Source organism: Loxodonta africana, chromosome 5, assembly GCF_030014295.1.
Source record: "Loxodonta africana isolate mLoxAfr1 chromosome 5, mLoxAfr1.hap2, whole genome shotgun sequence".
Lineage (NCBI taxonomy): Eukaryota > Metazoa > Chordata > Mammalia > Proboscidea > Elephantidae > Loxodonta > Loxodonta africana.
In genome coordinates, this window is record NC_087346.1 from 41,148,952 (window position 1) to 41,162,690 (window position 13,739).

Genomic DNA, 13,739 nt, shown 5'->3' on the forward strand with positions numbered 1-13,739 from the left:
TCAAATTGTCCCAGTTTCGGTCAGAGAGAGGTCCTTCAAGCTGGCTTCTCTGTCCTCTTGACATGTTCCCATCATTCTTGCAGCACTTGCCTCTGGCAAAACAAGGTTATCTTGGCTCACCTCATATTTTCCCTTCTTAACCTGGAATCAGCCATTTCCCCGAGGATCCCTGGTTGTTTTTGTGGGGAATAGCATTTAGAAATCAAGATTTAGGCACTAGGCATGGTCTTTACTGCCGGGGTATCATTGTTTCTGAACTCTTTCAGATGACAGAGCCAGGAGAGCTACATCTATATTTATCTCTGTATCAACGCATTTGTCAGTTAAAAACCATGAATTCATGCTAGTACTTCCAATTCCAATCAAACACCACAGAGTTCATTTTAGTTTTTTCTATTTTCCAAATGGAAAATTTGCTCCCATTCTTCTTAATAGATTTACTCAGTTGCTCAACACTAGAATACACAGAAAGCAGCTTCATTCTAACTAATCTTAATCATTGCACAAAAGCAAATCTACTGAGAGTCTAAGGTTGTTCACAGTTCTTTTTGTCTTTAAACTGAAAGTCAAAGCAAGCACTGCTTTCAAAAGTTACTTGAATTAGTTCCTTTTCCCCACCTTCTCCTCACACTTCAGTATGCTCATATTATTCATTTGAAATACTGTTAGGTTCATTAATTTATTAGTCTTGTGTTTCTTTTTGCACTAACAAGCATTTGATGTATATTTTCTTTTATCAAGTTCTTTTACACACAAAATGTAGTATAGCATATACTTTTGTACTTTGCTTTTTTCTCTTAAGAATATATCCTGGAAATAACTCCATATCAGTTTCTAGAGATCTTGCTCATTCTTTTTTTTTTTTTTTCTCATTAGGTGAATAGCATTCTGTTTGGTGGGTATACTGCAGTTTGGTCAATGACTTTCCCATATAAGCGCATTTAGATTGTTCCCAGTATTTTTTAGTGAATAGTCTTGTGCACATCTGTTTTTGTATTATTGCAGGTATATACAGGGTACGTTCTTAGAAGGGAAACTTCTAGGTAAAAGGTAAATACATAAGTAGTTTTTGTTTGTTTTTTACTTTTACGAGGTGAATTCTACTACCTTTTTTTTTTTTTTTTTTTTTTACCATTGTGCTTTAGGTGAAGGTTTATAGAGCAAACTATTTCTCATTCAATAGTTCATACACAATTTGTTCCATGACACAAGCTGCACTTCCCACAATGTGTCAGAACTCTCCCCATTACCACCCTGAGCTTGCCATTTCCATTTGTCTGCTTTTCCTGCCCCTTCCTGCCTTCTCATCTTTGCTTTTGGGCATATGCTGTCCTTTTGGTCTCATGTAGATAATTGTTCTAAGGAGCACTTTCCTCATGTGTATTATTATTTATCTATAGGCCTGTCTATTACTTGGCTGAAAGGTGATCTCCAGGAATGGCTTCAGTTCCATGTTAGAAAAGTGTCCAAAGGCTATAGTCTAGCGGTTCCTCCGATTTCTCTCAGACCAGTAAATCTGGTCATTTTTATGAACTTGAATTTTGTTCTACATTCCCCGCCCCCCACCCCCCCAACCAGGACCTTCTATTGTGATTCTGGTCAGAGCAGTCAGTAGTGGTAGCTGTACCACCTAGTTCTTCTGGTCTCAAGCAGGTAGAGGTTGTGGTTCCTGTGGTCCATTAGTCCTTTGGACTAATTGTTTCTTTGAGTCTTTGTTTTTCTTCACTCTCCTTTGTTCCGGATGGAAAGAGGACAATAGTTATCTCTTAGATGGGCTGCTCACAAGCTTTTAAGACCCTAGATGCTACTCACCAAAGTAGGATATACAGCATTTTCTTTATGAACTATGTTATGCCAATTGACCTAGAGGTCCCCCAGGTCTATAGCCTTTAGCCTTCAAGCCCAGTAACTCAGTCCTGCGAGGTGTTCTGTTATGTCTAGGTTGTTTCCACGACCGTGCCCCTGTATGCTCTATTACCTATTTGAATATGCATGCAGGACATGTGAATATGTATGTAGAAATACCTGCAGCCAAACCTATGTATGCACATGGGTGTGCTCCCATATGACCTCCTAAACATATTCAGTTGACATATTTACCTGTGTATCCACTCATAAATTATTGTTTGTTGTTACCGTTGCAGGATTGTGTATGTTATAGTATTTACCTTCGTTGCCTTTTATTCCTGTGTGCCTTTCAGTGTCTTCCCTTGCCTTGATTATGTTGTGCTGACTTCTCCCATATTGTGTATTGCCTTTCTCTTCACCAAAGTTAATATGTGTCTACTCTCTAGTTAATGATTTTCCCTCCCCCACCCCCCCACACCTGGTAGCCATCAAAAAATGTTTCTTTCTGTGTGTAAACCTTTTCTTTATTATTTATATTCATTTTTTATGATTGACTTATTTCACTCACCATAATGTCCTCCAAATTTCTCCACGTTGTGAGCTGTTTCTCAGGCTCATCATTATTCTTTATCGTTTTGAAGTATTCCATTGCATGTTTGTACCACAGTTTGTTTATTCACTCATCCATTGATGGGCACTTAGGTTGTTTCCATCCTTTTGTTATTGTGAATAATGCTGCAATGAACATGGGTGTACATATGTCTATTTTTGTCACAGCTCTTATTTCTCTAGGCTATATACCTAGGAGTGGCATTGCTGGATCATATGGTGTTTCTATTTCTAGCTTTTTAAGCAAGAGTCATACCATTTTCCATAGTGGCTGTACCATTTGACATTCCCACCTGCAGTGTATGAGTTCCAATGTCCCCACAACCTCACCTGCATTTGCTGATTTCTGTTTTTTTGGTCAGTGCCATTATTGCTGGAGTGAGATAGTATTTCATTGTAGTTTTGATTTGCATTTCTCTAACGGCTAATGATAGTGAATATCTCTTCATCTGTTTGTTAGCCACCTGAATGTCTTCTTTGGTGAAGTGTCTGTTCATGTTCTTTGCCCATTTTTTTTAATCGGGTTGTTTGTCTCTTTGTTGTTGAGGTGTTGAAGTTTTGTATATATTTTAAGAGATTAGACCTTTGTTGGATATGTTGTAAGTGAAGATTTTTTCTAGTCTGCAGAGGCTCTTTTTACTGTTTTGGAGAAGCCTTTTGATGAACATGTGTTTAATTTTTAGGAGCTCCCAGTTGTCTAGTTTGTCTTCTGCTGTTTGTGCATTTTTAGTTATGTTTAGTATTCTATTTATGCCATGTATTAGGACCCCTAGCATTGTTTCTATTTTTTCTTCTATGATCTCTATAATTTTAGGTTTTACATTAGGTTTTTGATCCATTTTGAGTTAGTTCTGTGCATGGTGCGAGGAGTGGACTGGTTTCATTTTTCTGCAAACAGACATCCAGTTTTGCCACAACTGTTTGTTAAAGAGACTACCTCTTCCGCATTTAATGGACTTCGACCCTTTGTCAAAGATCAGCTATCCACAGATAGATGGATTTACTTCTGGGTTCTCAACTCTGTTTCTTTGGTCTCTGTGTTTCTCATTGTACTAGTACCAGGCTGTTTTGATCACAGTGACTATACAGTAGGATCTGAGATCAGGGAGTGTAAGGCCTCCTATTGTGTTCTTTAATAATGCTTTGCTTCTCTGTGGACTCTTTCCTTTCCATGCAAAGTTGGTGATTATTTTTCCATCTTAAAGAATGATGTTGGAGTTTGGATCAGGGTTGTATTATATTTGTAGGTCGCTTTGGGTAGTACTGACATTTTCATAATTTCCCTATCCATGAGCATGGTATGTTTTTCCATTTATGTAGGTCTCTTTTGGTTCCTTGCAGTAGTGTTCTGTAGTTTTCTTTGTGTAAGTCTTTTACATTCTAGTTAGATTTATTCCTAAGTATTTTATCTTTTCTGCCACTTGTCTATCAGTTTGTTGTTCTGTGGTATCTTGCACGCTTCTGTGATGCTGGAAGCTATGCTGCCAGTATTTCAAATACCATCAGGGTGACCCATGGTGGACAGGTTTTGGCAGAGATTCCAGATTAAGACAGAGTAGGAAGAAGGACCCAGCTAGCATATGCACGCAAATGCTGCACAATGGTTAAGGAAGACCAAAGAAGAATTGATGCATTTGAATTATGATGTTGGCAAAGCATACTGAATATATCATGGATGATGGGCCAGAAGAATGAACAAATCTGTCTTGGAAGAAGTACAGCCAGAATGCTCCTTAGAAGTGAGGATGACAAGACTTCATCTCACTTACTTTGGACATGTTATCAGGAGGGATCAGTCCCTGGAGAAGGACATCATGCTTGGTAAAGTAGAGGGTCAGTGAAAAACAGGAAGCCCCTCAATGAGATAGACTGACACAGTGGTTGCAACCATGGGCTCAAACATAGCAATGACTGTGAGGATGGCACTCAACCAGGCAGTAGTTTGTTCTGTTGTACACAGGATACTATGAGTTAGTATCAACTCAACGGCACAACCACCACAACAACATTTTATCTTTTGAGGGTGATTGTGAATGATATTGTTTTCCTGATTTCTTTTTTGGAGTTCTCTTTGTTAGTGTAGAGAAATCCAACTGATTTTTGTACATTGGTCTTGTATCCTGTCACTTTGCTGAATTATTGCATTAGTTCCAGTAGCTTTCTTATGTAGTCTCTGAGATTTTCTATATATATGATCATATCATCTATGAATAAGGATAATTTTATTTCCTCCTTTCCAATTTTTATGCCCTTTATTTTCCCTGTTTTGCATTATTGTTCTAGCTAGGACTTCCAGTGCAATATTGAATAAGAGTGGTGATAGTGGGGATCCTTGTCTAGTTCCCATTCTCAAGGGGAATGCTTTTAGTCTGTCTCCATTGAGAATAATGCTGGCTGTTGGTTTTGTATATATGCCCTTAATTATGTTGAGGAATTAATTTTCCCTTCTATTCCTGTTTTGCTCTAAGTTTTTATCAAGAATGGTGTTGGACTTTATCAAATGCTTTTCCTGCATCCGTTGAGATGACCGTGTGATTCTTGTTTTATTTATGTTCTGGATTACATTGATTTTTTGATGTTGAACCATCCTTGCATACTTCGTATGAAGCTACTTGGTCAAGATGTATTATTGTTCTGATATGCTGTTGTAGTCTACCGGCTAGAATTTTGCTGAGAACTTTTGAGTCTATGTTCATGGGGGATACTGGCCTACAAGTTTTTCCTTTTTTTTTTTTTTAGTGGTGTCTTTTTCCTGGTTTCGGTATCAGGATTATACTGGCTTCATAAAATTAATTCAGGAGTGTTCCTTCCTTTTCTATGTTCTGGAATAGTTTGATTAGTATTGGTGTTAACTCTTCTCTGTTTGGTAGAATTCAGAAGCCATCTGGGCCGGGGCTTTTTGTTGTTGTTGTTGGGCGTTTTTTATGGCCTTTTCTGTAAAAATGGCATGGGGGGCATCGTCTGACCCCTTCTCACTTCACAAAGGGGAGGAAAATCAAGATCAACTGCCCAAAGCTGATTGTTATGAAGTGGAGCTCAGGCATACCTCCTCTCCAAACTTTTTATCAATTCCGACACCTACCGTCCCTCCCATGGTACTCTCTACTTCTCTGTAGGGTTCAGTATTTCCTTGCAATGGCCACACAGAACTCACAGACTATACCCATAGTTATGGGGTTTATCAGGGGAGTAACAGGTTACAATTCAGGCTCAGGAACACTTAGGATGCAGTTCTTCAATCAGGACAGCCTCTTCTCAGCTGTGCCTGTAGGCACACCTGTCTTTGGCCCGTCTACCTCTTGGCCCCTCAACCCAGTCTCTGCCTGCTCCGTTAAGTGTTACAAAGCTCTTTTAGCTCTGCCCGTAAGTTACTGGAGGCTCTGCACTCTGCCAGTAAAGGTGCTCAGTTTTCTCGGTCTATGGGCCCAGAAGCTGTCTCCTGCTGGTCTTCTGCCAGTCTCCTGCTGGTCTCCTGGTTCTGCTGCCTCTGTTGCCACTGTTTCTCTGCCACTGCTTCTCACCATCTCTGGTGTTATAGCTCTTCCTCTCTGTCCTGGTTATGCTGCCTCTGCTGCATTTCTTTGTCTTCTGTGTTGCAGTTCCTCTCTCTCTCTCTTTCTCTGCAGTGTCTTCCTTTAAGCCTCCTGGGGATGACAAAACTGACCAATGTCCTTGTTAGGGTTCCACACACCTTATTTGCATGGTCCCACATCCACAAGGGTGCTGTGCCATGCACCTTATTTACATTATTGGCAAGCTATCCAATCCCCTTGGTGGGTCACAAGCACCTCATTTGCATAGTCCCACCCAGTAATTTGGTGAGACTCAAAGACTATGGCTAGAAGGGCCATATTAAGCAATTCACTGCACCACATCTTCAATTTCTTCCTTTGTTTTGAGTCTGTTCAGATTTTCTACCTCAGTTTGTGTTAGTTTGGGTAGGTAGCATGTTTCTAGAAATTTGTCCATTTCCTCTAGGTTTTCAAATTCTGGGGAGTGTAATTTTTTGTAATATTCTGTTATGATCCTTTTTATTACAGTTGTTTCTGTTACGTCACCCATCTCATTTCTTATCTGCGTTATTTAAATCTTCTTTTTTTGTCATTTTGTTCAGTGGTTTATCAATTGTATTTATCTTTTCAAAGAACCAACTTCTAGTCTTGTTGATTCTTTTTCTGTTTTATGAGTCATTTATTTCTGCTCTAATCTTTATTATCTCCTTTTTTCTGGTGGGCTTCCTTTGCTGCTTTTTTCCCCTATTTGTTCAAGTTGTAAGATTAAGGTATTGTGCTTGGCTCTTTCTTCTTTTTTTGATGTGTTTATTGCTACAAATTGACCTCTGAGCACTGTTTTTGCTTTGTCTCAAAGGTTTTGACATGTGTTTTCATTTTCAGTTGATTCTAAGAATTTTTTATTTCATTTTTAATTTCTTCTATTACTCACTGGTTTTTAAGCAAGGTGTTATTCACTTTCCATGTATTTGATTTTTTCTCCTAGTTCTTCCTGCTATTGATTTCTAATTTTATAGCATTGTGATCTGAGAGGTGCAGGTTAAGAGCTTGGCTGGTAACCAAAATGTTGGCAGTTCAAATCCACCAGCTGCTCTTTGGAAAGGGCAGTTCTATTCTGTCCTATCGGGTCACTATGAGTCAGAATCGACTCAACAGCAACGGATTTGGTTAGGGTTTGGTGATCTGAGAAGATGCTTTTTATTATTTTGATATTTTTTCATTTATTGAGGCTTGCTTTGTGGCTTAGAATATGGTCTATTCTGGAGAATGACCGATGTGCATTGGAGAAGAATGTGCACTGTGCTGCTTTGGGTGGAGTGCTCTATATATGTCTATGAGGTCAAGTTGCTTGATTGTGATGTTTAGATCTTCTGAATCTTTGTTCAGTTTCTTTCTAGCTGTTCTGTTCTTCCTCAAAAGCGGTGTGTTAAAGTTTCCTACTGTTATCGTATAATTGTCTATTTCTCTTTTCAATGTCGTTAGAGTTTGTTTTATGTATTTTGGAAGTCTGTTATTGGGTGCATAAATATTTATTACGGTTATACCCTCTCGATGGATTGCCCCTTTAATCATTATAGAGTGCCCTTCCTTGTCTCTTATGTTGAATTTTGGTTTAAAGTATATTTTATCAGAAATTAATATTGCCACTCCTGCTCTTTTTTGGTTACTGTTTGCTTGATGAATTTTTTTTTTTTTTTAATCCTTTGATTTTTAGCTTATTTTTATCTTTGTGTCTAAGGTGTGTCTTTTGTAGGCAACATATTTATGGGTCATGTTTTTTTGTCCATACTATTACTCTCTGTCTCTTGACTGGTGCATTTAACTCATTTACATTCAGTGTGATTACTGATAGGTATGAATTTACTACTGTCATTTTGTTGCACCTTTTTTTTGTGGTGTTGATGGATTCTTTGTTCTGCTTACTTTTCTCTCCTGAGTTCTTTCTGTTTATGAATTTTCTTTTTATTTCTTTCATTGTTGTTGATTTTGTGTTTGCTGAGTCTTTATGGTTTTCTTCTTTTTAACTTTGGTGAGTAAACCAAACCAAACCAAACCAAGCCCGCTGCCATTGAGTTGATCCCGACTCACAGCAACCCTACAGGACAGAGTAGAACTGCCCCATACGGTTTCTAAGGTAGGTTTATTAATTTTCTTTGTGGCTACCCTGAAATTTACCTTTATCTTCCTAAGTTTAAAACAGTCTGTTATATCTTGGTATCACCTTGAGTTCCTCTCCATATGGAAGTTCTGTAGCTATACCATTTATTCCTCCTTTTTATTTTGAAGTTGTTGTTGCTTACAGATTGATGTCTCTGGTTCCCTGTTTTCAGTCTTGTAGCTTATTTTATTTTTGGGAATTCTTTGTCTTGGCTGGAATCTGGGTGATGTTGTCATATGCCTTAATCTCAGGTTGTTGTCTGATGTTGTTGGTTCTCTGTCCAAAGGACTTCCCTTAGTATTTCTTAGAAGGTTGACCTGGTTTTTACAAGTTGCCTTAATTTCTGTTTATCTGGAAATGTCCTGTTTTGCCATTATATTTAAGAAACAATTTTGCTGGATATCTAATTCATGGTTGGCAATTTTTTTCTTTCAGGGTTTTTATATATGTCATCCCACTGCCTTCTTGCCGACATGGTTTCTGCCGAGAAATCAGAGTTTAGTCTTATTGGTTCCCTTTTGTAGGTGACAATTTTGTTTTTCCTGAGCTGCTCTCAGGATTCTTTATCTTTGGTTTTGGAAAGTTTGATTATGATACATCTTGGTGACTTTCTTTTGGGGTCTATCCCGTATGAGGTTAGCTGAACTTCTTAGATGGATATCTTCTCATGTTTCATGATATTAGGGAAGTTTTCTGCAAGAAAATCTTCAAAAGTTTTCTCCATGCTTTTTTTTTGTCTCCGCTGCTCACTGATTTGGAGGGGGGTTATGGGATGCGGGAGGGTGAGTGTACAGTAGCATGCTTACTACCACTCTTCAGGTGGGTGGGGGTAGCGGATGGGGCTGGGTTAGGGAGGTGGGGGCTCATATTATGGTCTCTGGTCAAGTGAGGTGGCCGAAGTATGGGATTCTCTGCCTCTTTCTATTGGGGGGGAGGGGAAGGGGAGTGTACCCCTTTGCTAGCAGACGTGGGTGCCTGTGCAATTTTCATCCATTGCAGTCAGCAGTCAGGGCCTGTCCCTGACCAAGTGTTGGGGGGGGCTACCTGGGGTCCAGTCAGGTGGGTGACCCTTCTGCCAATACTCCTCTGTTCCACTGCCTCATGCATGTCACCCATCTCAGAGATCAAGGACCACTACTTGTGAGTATATCTGACACTGGATCCTGGCTCCCTCCTTGTGCTGTAGTAGATGTCAGGATCCCTGGAATTCTCACCTTCCTTTCTATGTTTTCCTTCTCTAGATTTGGATCATAATCCACTCAGCTTTCTTCTGTTTGGGTGTGTTTGTATAGTTTCTCTGTCTCTTAAGGGCATGTCTTCCTGTGCTCCTCACCTAGACTTGCTGCTCACTTTGTCTCAAGATGGCCACATTGAGCTGGGGTGGATGACAGAGCTCTGTTTCACTCCTCTTTCACTGTGTTCGTTCAATTTTTTCTTCCAGTTGGTGTTCAGTTCAATTCTTTATCCTTCTTTATATATGTTCAGGGTTCCGGGGTTGTTATCTGCATCTGTTTCACTTAGTTTCTTGAGTCTTTTCTGTAGACGGATTGTATGGTGTGTCTGACTACTCTGCCATCTTAGCTTCACTCCAAGGTTGTTTTTATTCATCGCCAAATTCCCCTCCATAGTGATTGTACCATTTTCTAGTCCCTCTAGAATATATGAGAGTGCCCACACATTCTCACCAACAAAATGTGTTGGTAAGCTTTTTTTTTCTGTCAGTTTGATGTGTGAGAAATGGTATTTCAGTGTAGTTTTAATTTGTATTTCTCTTATTATGAGTGAAGTTGAAAACCTTTTCATATATTTATGGGCCATTTTTTGTATCTTTTATTGTAAATTATTTGTCATTTATTCTGTGTGGCTCTCCCCCTTCAATTTTTAAGGTATGCTAGGGATATTAACTCTTTATCTGTGACATTTTTTGCAAATATTTCCTCCCAGTTTGCCGTTTGTTATTTGACGTTATGATTTTTTTTGGTCACTCAATTTTTTTCTTAAAATTTCATGCAGTCAAATTTATCAATTTCCTTTATTGCTCCTGAATTTGGAGTCATTGTTAGAAAGCTTTCTCCTTACACCCAGGCTATGAGGAATTCACACATATTTTCTTCTGCTACTTCAAGAGTTTTATTTTTTTACATTTAGCTCTCTTTTCCATTTGGAGTTTATGAATCTAATTTGTTGAAATATTTTAAATGTTCTTTGTATCATACTTGTTACAGTTGCAATGTTACATTTGTTTTTTATGTCAGGAGCTTTACATACACTTGGTAAATATTCATTAAATGAATGAAAAGGAACACATAACTTACGTGACGTTCAGCTGCACAAAGAATCAAGGAAACAGCTGCTTCTCAAGAGAATGTGTGGAAAAGGAGCTTTCAGTCATGGTAAAGAATATAATAGAAAATGTATAGTCAATGATACTGTCATGTGGCTACAGGGCAACATGGCATTTGGAAAGATTGTTCATTTAGGAATCAAATAACTTCCACTATGTTAAGTCAACTTTTATGTCAAGTATTATGCTAAGTGAATTATGTGCCAATTATGTCACTAAGAAGCTGTGGTATAAGGTCTAAAATTAAAACCCAATATTAAGTGCTGCCTTGACATCTGAAAGAAATCAGAAGGCCTCAAATGGCCTAATCACAAATTCTTCTCCCTACTCTGCTCCTGTGAATAAGATCCCTTAGCCAAACAACTTTCCTTATCCAAGAGACCAGGTGCAGTTCCTGCTTATCGTCGAGTTTTGGATTTCAGTTTCCTGCCAATTGTGAAATTATTCAAACAAGCCCATCACATCCTTCCATGGGAACCAGGGGGCACCCAGCCTTTTGATACTACAAAGCCTTTCTCCCACAGTCCCTGGTTGTTTACTCTGTTCCTCTGAGTACCTTCCATGTGGCACTGCGTGGCATATGGTGTCATCCCCTCCAGGCTATGAGTACCTGTGACTAACAAACTACCGTCAATCTCATTTGTCCAATGTTGGGTGTCATGTATTTAGACATACCCATAACCCTAGAGTGGAAGCACCCCCTCCCCTTGCCAATGGGGTGAATCAGAGGTGATTAAAATAGAAGCTATGCAACTTGGAGGAAATTACATTACCTTTCTCTGTTTTAACTTCCTTACAAATAAAATGAGGGAGAACTAGATGATCTCCAAGGTCCTTTTCAACTCTAACATTTTATAAATCTGTCAGAAGATAGAAAAGACCTAAGATATCCAAGGGCAAGTAATAAAAATAAAGAAATAATGTATGTATAGAGTAGATAAAGAGATTAAAAATGATAGGTGGGAGGTGAGAATGATTTCTGCAGATTTGTTTTGAATTGACCAAACAGAAAAGAAAAAAATTTAATGTGGAAAAGCATGTAACATTCCAAAAGAGAAATAACCTAAAAATGGAGAAAAAAAAAAAAGTGTCTTAGGAAGGCAGATCCAAAATTCCATCTGTTGGATTTATATGTTTCCTATGTATACCTCAGAAACCCTGGTGGCGTAGCGGTTAAGTGCTATGGCTGCTAACCAAAGGGTCGGCAGTTTGAATCCGCCAGGCGCTCCTTGGAAACTCTGTGGGGCAGTTCTACTCTGTACTATAGGGTCGCTATGAGTCGGAATCGACTCGGCGGCACTGGGTTTGGTTCGTTTTTTTTATATGTACCTCTGCTTCTGAAAGGTTACAGCCTTGAAAACCCTATGGAGCAGTTCTACTCTGCACACATGGGGTCACCATGAGTCAGAATCGGCTTGATGGTAACTACACAGTTTTCTGGTAAAAACACAGGAGGGACTGGATTTTCCTCCACTCTCTTCTTCCCTTTGGCCATTGTCAGTGTTATCCTCTTCTATGTTTATACTCTTCCAATCTCACTATGGGCTTCAGGCTTTTTACTTTATTAGTTTGATCTAAATGTATTGTGTAACTTCCATGTGGTAAGAACAGTGTTAGGCAGTGGAATAGGGCCTTTGATGGTTTTTGTGCGTTGGGAGTATTGGTAGACTGTCCAGTTAATAGTCTTAAAATCCTCCCTTATCACTTACGCTTTTTCTTTGTCACTCCAGGACTTATTCAGCTCTCCTGGTGGCACATTGGTTAATTGCTCAGCTGGTAACCAACCCACTAGCTGTTCCACAAGAGAAAGATGTGGCGATCTGCTCCTGTGAACATTACAGCCTTGAAAACCCTATAGGGCAGTTCTACTCTGCTCTATAGGGTTGCCGTGGGTTGGAATTGACTCCACAGGATGGGCAATGCTCCTAGAATTCTTCTGGTATATCTCACCCCAGTACACTAATACAAGACTTGTATCCTAGCTTTGTATCAACCCCAGGGTAAAACCTCTATCCCCCTACTCCTCTTGCCTCTTGACTGACTGACTGAGCACCAGCTGTAGTCTCCAAGGGACACTAACAGAGCCTTAGAGCTCTTCTTCTTGACCATCATGCAGAGGGTCGGAAGGAGTCTTACTGTCAGGGATGAATTAATATTCATCAATTTATTGATTCAAACTTTTTTTTCCATTCTTACTATTTTGCAGCTTTGTTCTAATCACGGGAGAGGTAAAGTTAAATGAGAGATGGCTGGTATTGAGCTTTTCTAAAAACCAGTTGTTCTTGAGTTGACTGACTAATGGTGACTGCGTGTGTATCAGAGTAGAACTGTGCTCCATAGGATTTTCAATGGCTGATATTTTGGAAGTAGATTGCCAGGACTTTCTTCTGAGGTGCCCTTGGGTGGAATAGAACTTCCAACCATTTGGTTAGCAGCCAAGTGTGTTAACTGTTTGTACCACCCAGGAGCTCCTGTCAACCCTTTAGGAACTTAGATATTGTTGGAGGTAAAAAAAGGTTTAATTTTTACAATTATAGTGTTATAATTGCTATGATATGATACACACAAGTACTATAAAAAGGCTTGTTAATCCTGGCTTCTTGGAGAAAGCATCACTAAGATAACTTTGTAAGGGTAAATAAGAATATGAAAAAATAGGAGAAGGGTATTTTAGGTAGAAAGAAGATCAGTAGCAGGAAAGAACAGGGAACATTTGAGGTAAAAGTAGTTCCATAAGATGTGAGCAAATTTTTGAGTAGAGCAAAATTTTGAGCAGACAGGATCAGGCACAGGTTCTAATCCTTCTTGTACCACAGACTGCTTTGACAGCCTGGTGAAGCCTAAGGACAACCCCTCTCCTCCCCCCCGCTCCGCTTTTTTTTTTTTAAATAATATTTTAAAGGGAAAGGAAATCAATTGTATTGAAATCCGGTTCTATACAAGGACCCTAAGTTAAGAATTCCCTAGAAAAAGCTATGGGAACCACTGACATTTTAAGTAAGGAGATTGGATTTCCAGTTTAGAAATATCACTGTGCCAACAGTGTCAAGAATGGAGTGCGTGGCAGGGAATAGGGAGCAGCTCCGTAGGTGGGAAAAGGTTTAGTTAAGGGGCTTAGTGGTAAATCAGGTTGGATATGGGCAGGGCCTAATTTAAAACTCTAACAGTCGGGCACATAAACGGGATATGTTTGTTAGCTATTAAAAGGCAACGGTTTAAGGTGCTGGTGATTGTTATGTGTGCACATACAGGCTGGAGATTATGGTAC